This window comes from Macrobrachium rosenbergii, chromosome 8 (genome assembly GCF_040412425.1).
Source record: "Macrobrachium rosenbergii isolate ZJJX-2024 chromosome 8, ASM4041242v1, whole genome shotgun sequence".
Lineage (NCBI taxonomy): Eukaryota > Metazoa > Arthropoda > Malacostraca > Decapoda > Palaemonidae > Macrobrachium > Macrobrachium rosenbergii.
The window spans coordinates 15,638,205-15,649,897 of NC_089748.1; positions in this window are offsets into that span (position 1 = coordinate 15,638,205).

The window sequence follows — 11,693 nt, forward strand, 5'->3', positions numbered from 1 at the left end:
TTTGTATGGAAAGGTTCTAAAGGAGTGGGTGGAATTTTTTGTTGTTACATTATTAAAAAAATATCTACACCATTTTCGTAAAAACATAATCACTATCGCAATCTTAATTTTAGTTAACACGGGTTCAGATTCCCTCAGCAGCAGCCTTGAAATAAGGTCATTACAATGAATTCACATTTTCACCGAGAGAAAACTGAACTCAGAATCATATATCTTACGTTATATTTATCCTAAAAATAGGTGCATGCAAAATACTTTTGTATATAACTTGATAGCTTAATCATATTTAGTTGTAAATTCTTATCACAATTAATTAGTTCAGGATTTATCTTCTATTTGATACATTATTCGGTTTTTATGACTGCCTCTGCTTCACAGGAGTTAAAGTGATCTTCCAGTTCCTACTATGAATTTTTAAGCAAAAGATGAGAGTAAGTTTTAATGACTTTCACTGAGTACCTTTACCATTTAAACCTCATTTCATATTCATTTGTAAAATAATTTTACTCATTTGGTCATTCTGGATAAATTTTTCCTTACCTGGCTTAGTTTTTTCTTTTATTGCTAACTGTTTTTCTATTTTCGTCTTTAAATAACTGTTATGTTTATCTTATGTTAAATCAAGACATAAAAATGTATTTTTAGTTAAACTTCTGCTTATTTTTTTTTACTCGGAATCGATATTTGGTTTATATCCTGAAACGAGTGAAACAGAGGAAAGGTACTGAATCCGTAACTGAAAATGAAACATAAATTGAATCAGAAGCAGAAGAACTGAGATAATAAAATTAGTTAAAATTGTTTGAAAAAAGAAATGCTGGAAAAGTAGGAATTCAGAGAATAAGAGAACTGATGTTGAAGACTGGTATGATGTAAAAGATATGAAGTAAGAAGGTCAAGATGATTGTACCACGGAAGCCACGCTTTCGTCGACAGTGTAGTAGCCACCGGCGTGACACCTGCATTGCACCTGGGTCAGGACCGTGACTTCCTCACGCTCATTCCCTTAGCAACAAATCAATCCAGAAGGATAGCAGCACTTCCACGACACAAACCTGTTTCATATATTCAGAAGACAAAGTCTAAAATCAAATGCATGTGCACTATTGGTCAGCAATTCATATAAATACCACTGTCATTTGTTAATAAAGTATCACTCTAAGATCTCTTGTCTTAATCTTCATTTCGCTAAAGTGGTGGACCTTCGCTTCAACACCCAGCAAAGATTGCGTAAGTCAGCTTCCGACTTTCGCAGACCGACTAGCGCCTACACTCTGGTTCTGTCGGGCAGTCGATTCACCTTAAGGGCGTGTGATCTCGTCGTCCTGGGCAGATTCGTCCTCAGCTGCCCTGCTGACCACCTCTTTCCCCAACTGTTGGAGGGCCGGATGCTAAGGGCACCAGTAAGTGCAGCATGAAGACTGAAGAAGGTTCTGCTGGACAGATTCTGGCGTCCCCAGCCATTCGTGTATTGCAACAGATCTTCGATACGGCATAGGGAACTTGGGTGATCAACACCCATCCGCTGCCCCTTCTCGAGATGAGAGCCCTCATCCGTCTTCTCCTGCAGCAGATGGTTCTCCCAGATCCATCGACATCCTCAAGGCACTCTGGCTGCAGTGTATGCCAACGTCAGTATGGGGCAGCACTGACTGACATCAAAGACACCTGATGATGCCCTTGCAATTTAGCAGACAATCTGACAGATGCCCATACTGCTGCAAACCGCCGCCACGTCCACGCCTTCGCCACCCTTCAAGCGAAATCCAACCTTCAGCGACAGATGACCTTTTAATGCCACAGAGGCCTCCATGGCCATCAAACCCTCGCAAATTTCCAGGACAAACCCCACCACCCATTCCGCCCCTTCAGAAACCAAGGGGCAAATTACGCACAGCAGCTGTCGCCACCGTTTCAGCTTTTACCGATACCACAGAACATTCAGGTCCTCCTGCCAAGAACTGCCTTCCAGGGAGCCCATGGCCAAAAAGCTAGTGAAACAGCTACTGCCACTCACAGGAGCCGTGGCAGGTGCATATCCCTCAACCAGAGGCCATACATTAACGTGCACAAATCCAGCCATAATCCTGATATATCCAATCCCCATTGTGCTATCAGCACCTCTGTCTTTTTTATCCTTGATTCTGCCACAAGTACTCGTTTTTGGTTGATACAGGGCTTGCGTTCCCTTCTGCCTGTATCCAGTCAACCAAACTAAACGCCCACAGCCATCTGACGTACGACTCACAGCTGCCCAACAGCTCTACCATCCTTAAGTTTTCAGAAGCATCACCGTTAACCCGGTAAAGAAAAAGTGCCACTGGTGGTTTATTGTTGCAGGCATCCCAGCACCTCTCCTCAGGGCAGACTTGGCACACCACCAACTGCTCATGGACATTGCCAACAGGTTTCTCGTCGATGCCACCAATGCATTGACCACAACTCTGATCGCAGCAGCCCCCAGAACTCACCCCTCTACGCCATGGATTCCAAAGACGATTTTGCATACCTGCTCACCACTTACCAAGACATTTTCAAACCTGAAATCTACGACAGTCTCATCAAATCTCTGCCAAACACTTTCATCCCCACATTAAAACCTCGGGCTCTCCACACACCCTGTTTCTGGCACCTACCACACGAAAAAACTTGCTGCTGCAAAGAAAACCTTTGCAGAGATGGGAAGATGGATTTGTGTCAAAAGGCATCCAGTCCTGGGCATCTCCTCCACATGATAACAAAAAAATGACAACACCCTACACCAGTGGGGACTATGAAGGCGGAATGTGATCACCAAGGCTGGCCATTACCCCCTCCCTAACATCACAGACATGACCACTTTCCTACACGCATAAAAATCTTCTCAAGTTGGACCTTCAAAGGTTACTTCCAGGTCCCCATGAATCCCAAAGACATCTGAGAAGACTGCATCACAATACCCTTTGGCATCTTCACCTTCAATTACTCCTGCTTTGGCTCTTTTGCAATGCAGGAGCTACTTTTCAGCGACTGTTCGTCAATGATATTTTAATTTTCTGTTTTCAAGAGCACCTCCAACACCTACACATCATCCTCCAACGCCTGCAAGAAAATGGGCTCGTCACCACCAAGAGGTAGAATTCTTGGGGTACTTCATAACACCTGAGAGTCGTCTAGCCTTTGCCAGAGAAGGTCGCTGCCATTAGGAAGTTCCCCACTACCACCGTCAGGGTCTACAAGAATTCACTCAGAATGGTGAACTATTATCGTCGCTCTTTGCACGACATTGCCTCCGACCCTGGCTCCACTCTATGCAAGTCCCAGGGGCAAGCTCAAGGCCCTCGCTGGCTGGATCCCCACAAGCAGCCGCCTCCGCCAAAAACGTCCTCAAATCAAGGTCGCTGCCCTCTCTTTCCCTGCACCAGGTCATCCTCTACTGCTCTCCATGGACGCCAGTAATGTAGCCCAGGAGCTGTGTTTGGAACAGGGTCATCCATGGCTGTCTCAACCCCTCGCCTTTAGCAGGGAACTCAGCAAAGACAGAGACAAACTACTCTACATTTGACTGCGTGAACTCCTGGTAGCATACCATGCCGTCAGACACTTTAACATATTTTGGAGGCCATGCTTCACCCTTCAAACTGACCATCTGCCACTAGTACATTCTTTAAACTGACAGTCCAATGGCTGGTCACCCCGTCAGAGCTGCCACTTTGTCAGCCATTGCCGAATTCAACTGCCCTTCACCATGTTCCTGGAAACACAACCGTGTTGTGGACGCCCTCTCCAGAATCCATCGATGCAGTACACCTTGGCCTCATTACAAGCTGGCAGCGAGCAATGGCACGGGACCCAGAGCTCACCACCTGCAAGACCTCCTTAATGTCTCTGCAATAGCATGAGACGTCACCCTCAACAACAACAGCCCCACCTCTATCCTCTGTGATATCAGCACCAGATGCCTTCAGAATGATGCAGAGCCACCCTGCTGAAGCGCTTCATCTGGCGTGGCATAACTCCGAAAGATGCAAAGTCGTGGGCAGCTCTCTTGCCAGCTCTCCAAAATCCAGCGTCACACAAATTCAGGTGTTGTCTCCTTTCATCAACTTGTAATGCCATTTCGCCCATGTCCACATCAACATTGCTGGGGACCCTCCCTCACCCCAAAGGACAGTGGTACCTCCCTCAATGGTTGAACGCTTAACAAGATATTTAAAAGTCCGCCCTGTGACAGAGCATCAGCAGACGAGCTTGTCAATGCTTTCTCTCATCATGGGTGTCCAGATTTGGCGCACCATCACATCACCTCCGACTAAGGCACACCACCTTCACGTTGCAGCCTGGACATCCTAAACCACCTCCTCGGCATCCAGTTGCATCACACAAAATGCCTACCATCCTGAATCCTATGGCATTGTCGAGAGGTTCCACCGCACCTTGAAAGTAGCCCTGGTGTCGCTGCAACTCCTCAACCTGGTTTTCAGCTTCCATGGTCCTCCTCGGCCTTCAGACAACACCAAAGAGGGCCTTGACCTGTCAGCAGCCGAGATGGTGTGTGGCGATCTGCTCACGATACTTGTGAGTTCTTCCTGACATTGGGCATCGATAGTACAAGTGCCCCGGATGTAGTTCCTGGAATTATGTTGGATTGACTCGGCGTCTCCTCAAGGTCAGGACTGATTCCTCCATGAGTGTGAGTTATTCCAGCAGTTGCAGATTGTCTAATCCCAAACTTTCAATATAAGATCCTTGCTAGAGGTTGCAAGACATCAATAAAATAAGACTACTTCAGAATAGTTGGCTGCTATGGAACCGAGGAGAACTGCTTCTCTTGGAAAGTCTGAATATCAAAAGAATTGTACTGACAATTAAATTGCCATTCACTGGCTGTTCCCCTGTTCATAGCAAGACTTGATTGTTTGTTTATATTTGTCTGCTTCTTCTTCAACTTTTATGTTGTGTTCTTTTATGTGTTTTCTCTTTCACCCTGAGAGAGTGCACCTCTGCTCTCCCTGTTTAAGTTTATTTTAAATTCTTTTATTAAGTTCAGTTTTTATTAAGTTCATTTGCGTTTTATTTTCTTGGTTTTAATGTGTGAATATATTTAAATGTGACTGTTTAAGTTTAACGTTTCCATTTCAAGTTTTTATGTTTTGTGTATGTTTTACTTTTTAATTATATATGCTGAATGCCCCCTTCTTAAATTATAACTGTAAATGTCTTGATGATGTGACCACGGGTCAAGAAACGTAATCGACAATAAATGTAGGCACTGGGTCTGTATGTGTTCCTGCCTTCTCCTTCTCATCTAATATATATATGTATATATATATATATATATATATATATATATATATATATATATATATATATATACATATATATCTAATATATATATATATATATATATATATATATATATATATATATATATATAATATATATATATATATATATATATATATATATATATATATATATATATATATATATATATATATATATATATATTATTGTATATATATATATATATATATATATATATATATATATATATTATATATATTATATATATATTATATATATATATATATATATATATGCTATATAAGAGCTCTATATATATATATATATATATATATATATATATTATTTATTATATATATATATATATATATATATATATATATATATATATATATATATGTATATGTGTGTGTGTGTGTGTGTGTGTGTATCTTACATGATCAGAAATCACAACAACACAACAGTCACTTGTGGATAAACTCCCAATATATTTCACATACCATCATTGTTGTTAGGAGCCTCGATGGCTCCAGTTGGTAGAGCAGCAGACTGGACTTCATAAGAAGTCTGTGTCACGGTTCAAATCCTGAGCCGCCAGTCAGAGGGCGGATACTTTGCTATCCATGTAGACACCGGGATCATGTATGTAATCAACGGATAGGTTGCTGAAAGCAAATGATGTTACAGACTAATACACACACAAACAAAGCCACTCCAACACCTTCTAAAAAACATGCAACAGGCGCCTTACCGCCTCGGAACTGTCGGCTAAACCGCCCCACGTCTCTTCGCTGCTGGGAGAAAGGGAGCTGGGGATTTGGCACGATACATATATACACATGTGCTACTGGGTCAAGCGATGTCAGGTAGGGGCATTGGATCGAGGCTACAGCCACCCTAACACCCAAACCAAAGTCCTTCAAAAGAAGGCATCGTTAAGCCACATATGAAAAATGGGAAAAAAGCCTGCGTTAAGTGAAGAAGACCATCATTGTAGACCCATTTGACACCAAGTCGACTACAACCTCAACACACATGCACACACTGCACCACTCTATCTCTCTTGCAGGCAACTGAACTGTTGCTCAATTCCTCTTTCCTGTCAAAAAAGCAGTTTGGACCTCCTCCTTCCTCCATAAAACTTCCAGAATATAATTCACACTTAACACCACCATTCTTATACATTCTCTTCAACTGGCCAAACAACCTCTAAACATTTTGATTTAGCTTCCAATTTATGGTTAAGTATTTTGTTGTTTTCTCTAAGCTAATTTTCGTAATCCCTCTAACCCAAATATACCACATCAAGTTATCACAAATGTTTCAGCCATTGCTCTTACTTTTGTAATGAAAATCCACACAACATTTCTGTTTAGGATACTGCCTCACAATTCCTGCATGCAGTACAACTAAGTCCCAGAAACAATCTTTCTTTACGCCTTCGCAGAGATCCTACTAACTATAAATTCCATTTAATACCTAAACAGTACCTTAATCACTCACTTTTATTTTTCACATTACTAACATTTATAGTTCCATCTCTGGTTTCCATTTGCTCACTTTCTGTTTACAAATACTGTTAACTTCACTAATTCTACAGCTCTCCTTTACCCTATCTGTATTTTGAGATTTCATTTCCGCAAAATACAATATCAGAATCACCTCACATACCATTTCTAACCTCTTGTCTTATCCAACAAATTTGTATCGACGTCTCTTGTCCTTTTTCCTTTGATTTCCCTCCATAGCTCTACACCTTTAATTAGCCTCTTTCTGCTGCAGATTTAACTCATACTTTACTTTCACAGCAAAGCTTTACCTCAACCAACTACTTTTACTCATAAAGTGAGCATCCTTAGTATTTCATTTTGTAAGTTCAGTTTAATGTTTTTCTCTAAATTTCTATATATTACACAGCTCTTACTCGTTGATTTTAGACTTCTCGCACAACTGTACCATAACAGACACTGCTCCTCCGCTGTCAGCCTTTTTGCTATCGTGTTATTTCAATCAAATCTTACCACATGTTGCCGATAGGTTAGTAATGTTATATCCTTTGTTGTCCAGTTCCATTTTTATAAAGGATAAGCAATATCAGCATCGTATCAAAGACTTCCACTTGCATTCTACTAATTCCTGGTAAACTCTCGAGTCCTGAACCTTTAATCACCCTCTTTATATCTAAGCAGTTTCTTCCACACTTCTGCAAGTTTGTGTTAACGTTTTGAGTCACTCAAATCCTACTTTACCTTTCTGTAAAATAAAACTATTGAGAGGGCTATTTAACGTCCGCACTTTTCTGTCTACCCTCATATCTTAAACTACTGAGTCTAGAGGGCTGCTGCATAGTAGGTTGATGATCCACCCAGTCATCAAACATATCAAATTGCAGCCTAGACTCAGTAGTTGATATCTTATTTATGGTTAAAGTTAGCCATAATCGTGCGTCTGGTACAGGTGCAGGTGGAAATAACAAAGGCTACCACCGTGCCGTGGGCTGAAAGTTTCATGGGACGCGGCTGAGAGTTTCATACAGCATTATACGCTGTACAGAAAACTCGATGGCACCGAAAAACTTTGGTGCATTTTACTTCTGTTTCTTTTCGTTTCACATTCAACTCACGAAACCTTCGCGCCATTAACACGACCTTCGGACAAGAATCTATCCATCTTCATATCTTACTCTGCGGTCCAGTTGGTAATGAATCATGTAGCTACATGTAACTATGTTTTAAGTATTATTTGTGCTGAAACTTACAGTTTAAATGGATCAATATATAATAGCCAACAAGATACAATCACTTAGTTTTATTCTTTTAAGCCTTTTTGTCTGTCCATTGTTGTCCATAGCAAAACTATTCTAATTTTCTATTTGGACATTTATTGTGTAGGAAATTACTAAAAAACAAGAAGTAAGAAAAATGTTTATTATTGTTCAGTGATGAACCCTCCTCGGCTGTCAGTGGGTCTCTCTTTGTCTCTCTCTCTCTCTCTCTCTCTTTCTCTCTCTCTCTCTCTCTAGTAATTTGAGCTAATTCATTGGGAACATTTTCAGATTCAAGGCACCTCATTGTGCACCACTGCTCAAGTATTTACTGTTCAAGATATGTTGAAAGCTCATGTGGCGCAGAGCATAAGAGAATTCAAACTAACAAACACCTGATTTCTCTCTTGTGCCTTCAGGTCCCACTGACCTCCTCCAGAACACGCCTAAAGAAACCGTTCATCACATATGAATTCACCAGAGGCAGGGGCGGGAATGTTTCAGAAAGTTTCCATGTCTCTCTCAACAACAGACCTGCAGCAGCCTGAAAATGTTTCTGTTTTTTCCAACCCTTCTAAGATGAAAGACAAGAGCGTTTCATGGATAATCCAAATGCACAAAGGATACCTGCAATGATTTTTGCAGGGTCTGAGAGTTGATTATGTCACATTTGGGAAAAGTTTACAGAGGAAATTAGTGAAATCTTTTCTGATGATCTGGTGAAATCTTTCAGAATGTGATATTTTTTATTTTCTTTAAACCCTCAAATGAAATTTTTCATTGTGTAATGGTAAAAAGTTGGGGTATTGTCAGAAACTGACATCCGTTTGGATGTTACCTGTGTTCGTTTATAAAACATATTATCTTCATTCCCTATATTAAGATTAAATCTGTTTATTCTGATCAATAGCTGTTGAGTATGCAAATCAAATAGTGCTGGTTTCAAACACGAAAATATTCAATTACCTTCCAAAAATGTAATAACAGGACTCCTATATTTACAGTCCTTGAATATTTTTTTTTTTAAATCCCCAAAAATACAACGTTCATAACTTGAAATTTCAATTTTAGCACAACGAGTGCTGTCTGAATGAGGAAGACTACATTGTGAGTATATCTAGCATCTTTATATACAAGCATTCCAATAAAAGAGACAATGGTAATTATAAATTGTAATTATAATCGCAAACTTGTATGACTATTTACTGTCCTTCTAGAGGACGGCAAAGAGTGGTTTCAAAACACCTCTTATTATCACTAATAGAGATCTCATGCTTATATAATTATATGTATTGGCAAATTTGAAAACAGTAAGAATGACAAGCAATATGTTTACTTCTTGTCTTTAACAATAAGAAACATATATTTTATACCATGCTGAACTAAATGGTTTAAGGACACTATCTCACAAAAATATTACCCCATACATTACTGTATTAAACAAATGTCACTCATATCTGTCCAGAAAGATTGCATTTTTAATATCAAGACCTAATGTTTTCCAGCACCAGAAAATGTCTTTCCAAGTGTAGGTATACAAGACATTCCTGTTCTTTCAATATTTGCAATAAAAAAAATATATAAAAGTGTTTTAATAAATTTTGAGATTCCTTTGACAAGTAAAACAAAGATGAGGTTTTATCTTTTTTATTGGTTATATGAGTTTATTAGGGATAAACTTAAGACATTCCAGAACATATTTGGCCCTTCCACCTAAAAAGTACGATCATAGATATTTTGATTCCTGTTGAAAAAATATATTCAAAGAATGAAAATAACTAATTTAAACCGAAATTACTGAAGTTTCCACACAAGTGCTTCCTACATATCAAACTCACCATTGTACCTCTTTCTATATTTCAAAGTCTATCATTTTCTAAGATTAAAGAAACATTGCCTCAACCTTTACTTGCTTTCATGCTCTAGCATACACCATTCTCCAGAAAGAAAAAGAAAACATTTTCTGTTTACCAGTCCACACTATAGGGAAATAAATAATCGACAAAATAGGTCACTATTCAGACCTCTATTAGTCAGCAAAAGTAATCATGTCCAACTTAAGTGGAAATTACCATTCTGATCTTGTCATCATAAGAGAAAAACAAGAAAAATAAATAAAAGTTAAAAATAATATATACACGTACATACACACACACATACATATATATTTAAACGTAAATTGACTTGTTATTTGTCTGTTTTTATTATTTATCTTGTCATTTTTAAAAATTTATTTTTATTGTTTTTTTAAGAGGAAAATGTCTGTACATCTTTCCGCAATTTTTTTGATAAAATGTCATCTTACAGAGAGGTTCGGTACATGACAGAAGATAAAAATATTTGAATAATTTTTTTAGTGGATAGTAAGAAAAACATCTAAATCAGAAATGTCTGACTCAGACAAATGGTCCTAAAAATAATCTTTGTTCGCCTTTACTCTGAACTGTGCCAGTGTGATACTGCAGACATCTCTTATACTTTCATGTGTGAGTAGATCCTGATTATGAATTTTTTTTTGTTATGACAGAATAAAATAGGTTTGATCGTCTGTTTATTATTACTATTTTCATTCACTTGAATGTATTATTATTATCATAGTCAAAAACCACAAAAAAGCAGAAATGAACAGCTCCTGTCCCAGGTCCTCCAGAAGAAAGTGACTGGGTCAAAAACCCACCAGATAAAACGACTGCATAACTTTGCCCATCACTTCCGATTTTAATTTCAAGCGAAGGGTCGGGTATGCTCTGAACTGGCAAACAGAATTCCAGAGTAATGACATCAGTGATTTTATTTCCGATTTTTTGCAACGTTTTTCTTTGAGAGTTGAGTAAACTGGTACTCTCCTTCCTCCCCCCATCCCTCCCCTCACCCCCTCTCTTCCCACCAGGAAGCTTGAGGCTGTTAAGGAACGGAAATGAAGGATAGAACGAAAACCTCGCTAAATAGGATATTATTACAGCAAAGTAAAAGTACAATGAGGCTGTTAAAAAAAAAAAAAAAAAACAAAAAACGCAAAAACGAATAAGCGTGTATACGCAAATGCACTAAAACATATATACAGAGGTGTTACATCCATACACAGATCCAACTATACTCAAAAGCTCACATTGAAATTAGATTTTCGCTTTGGAGTTCAAAGAAGGTTTTAATGGACGCAAGGCTGCAAAAGACTGAAAGCGCTTAATGAATGTTGGGGAATATTGTCGGAAAAAATTGATGAACGTTCATTAATGTTTCTTAATGAACTGCTATTACACCGATTACTTTCATATACCTAATTTTTCATTCCAGTTGCTGCATATATGCAACCAACTCTGTTAATTGGTAACCCGATCATCGAGAAAATAATGAAATCAACAAATAGAAGACACATGCGCATGTACAGTATGTACACGTATGGATGTAAAAAAGTTCAAATTAATTTTGTAGGCTTCTCCATTTGTAGCATAATAAATACATTAATAATAATAATAATAATAATAGTCAATAATAATAATAATAATAATAATAATAATTTTTAGTATTTTTCACGGATACTGTTTATTTGGTTTTGTTAATCTTGTGAAATCGTATAATAATTTTGCTTTCTTTCCATTTGAATTCTTCCCCAAATCTGCTGTTGAGAAAAATCTTTGAACTA